The sequence below is a fragment of the Gracilinanus agilis genome, chromosome 5, assembly GCF_016433145.1.
Source record: "Gracilinanus agilis isolate LMUSP501 chromosome 5, AgileGrace, whole genome shotgun sequence".
Taxonomy (NCBI): Eukaryota; Metazoa; Chordata; class Mammalia; order Didelphimorphia; family Didelphidae; genus Gracilinanus; species Gracilinanus agilis.
The window spans coordinates 34,702,173-34,703,924 of NC_058134.1; the positions used below are offsets into that span (position 1 = coordinate 34,702,173).

The 1,752-nt window shown below is 35.1% G+C and overlaps 1 non-coding gene across 1 annotated transcript; it reads right to left on the reverse strand.

The window, feature by feature from the left end:
• Nucleotides 1-457: 457 nt before the first annotated feature.
• Nucleotides 458-561, reverse strand: LOC123250796. The gene has a single exon (XR_006506433.1). It is a non-coding gene; the product is annotated as a U6 spliceosomal RNA (small nuclear RNA).
• Nucleotides 562-1,752: the final 1,191 nt, after the last annotated feature.

Here is a 1,752-nt window from a genome sequence, read left to right on the forward strand (position 1 = left end):
TTCTATCCCCAAGGCATAGCACACTGCATGGCATATTTATTATTAGTTGTTCAGTCATTTTTCAGTCAAGTCAGACTCTTTACAACCTCATTTGGAGTTTTTTTTGACAAATATACTAGAATGGTTTGCCATTTCCTACTTAAGCTCATTTTACAGGCAAAGAAATTGAGTCAAATATGGGTAAGTAACTTGCCCAGGGTCATACAGCTAATAAGTGTCTGAGGCCATATTTGAAGTCAGGGAGATAAATCTTCCAGATTCCAGGCCCAGAATTCTATTTTCTGTGCCACCTAGCTACCCTGGACCTGACATATAGCAGGCACTCAATAAATGTTTGAATTGATTTTTTAAATTAAATTTTATTTTTTCAGTGAACAAGCATTTATCTTCTTTCCCTTCTACTCTTTTTATGGTGGAAGATAAAGAGAAACAAAATCCTTGAAAAATATTCAGCCAAAAAATAATGTAATGCTTCATGAATTTGGGTCATCTTTGTACAGTGGCTATGCTAATTTTTAATGTATGATTCCAATATTGTATGCATGCTGCTGAAGTGAGTACTGAATTGAATTAAAATGCTCCTTAATTTTTTATTATTTAATCTGTATCTGTGATGTTTTTCAATATGGGGAATTCACAGTATGGAAATTTCCTCCACTGATGCCGATTGGAAACTTGTCTTTGAATCATAGTCTTAGAGTTTCCTGGGGTAGTGATAAGTTAAGCAATTTGCCCAGTTTCACACAGTAGATATAGGAAGTGGTAATATAGGATCCATTTATTCTTTCCTCAAAGCAAGTGTGCTAGCCACTAAACTATTCTGCCTTTCCTTAATTAAGTGATTGATTTCAAATTCTTATTTAATGACCTTTTCATGACTAGTTAATAAAAGAACTTTCCCTATAGGTCACTTTTTTGCTCTCATGATTTCTGGCTGGGCAGTACACTGTGATGATGTCAGTTTCCTTTTCTCTGGGAACATGATTATTCCCCAACATTATCCTGATGATTCTATGTTCCTTGTATTCAAAGAGGATGCTGAGAGTGCTTGGGGATTAAAAATACCAAATGGTGGAAAAAACAGGGGCTTTAAAATCAGAGGCCCTGGTATCAAATTTGCCCTTTCATGCTTATTTACTTGTGGAACCTTATATCAATCCTTTCATCTCTGTGAGTCTCAGTTTCCTCATCTGTAAATAAGTGGGGTAGACTAGATGGTTTCTGAAGTTCCCCTGGGACCTGTGGTGACTAAGGAGGTAGAGAAGGGCTTCACTTTACATTGTTAAGGGGATAACCATAAAGAGATAAATCTTTTCTTGGGGGTGATAAGGATCCACAGGAGCTTTTTGATTGGGGCATGGTCAAAACTGATCTTTTGGAAGATCATTGACAATTGAAAGAAAATGCAGGATTATAATATATAAAAGAGACAACTGCACAGAAATAAGTAGTATAAAGTATTTACATAAAAAGGTGATTGAAGAACAAGATGAGTTGGTTTAATAGAAAGAATTAGAGATAATCAAAGGAGAATTGGAATTCACAGCTCAGCCAGTGTTGGGATTAATGTCTGAATTACCACAATCCTTCTAACATCAACTATTTTCATATCTTATCCTCTTTGATAATTTGATGGATGTGAGGCAAGACTTCAGAACTGTTTGTACTTTTTTCTGATTATTAGTGACATTTTCCCCATGGCTGTTGTTTTTGCATTTTTTCTTTTGATCACTCATTTTTAAAAAGAAAATG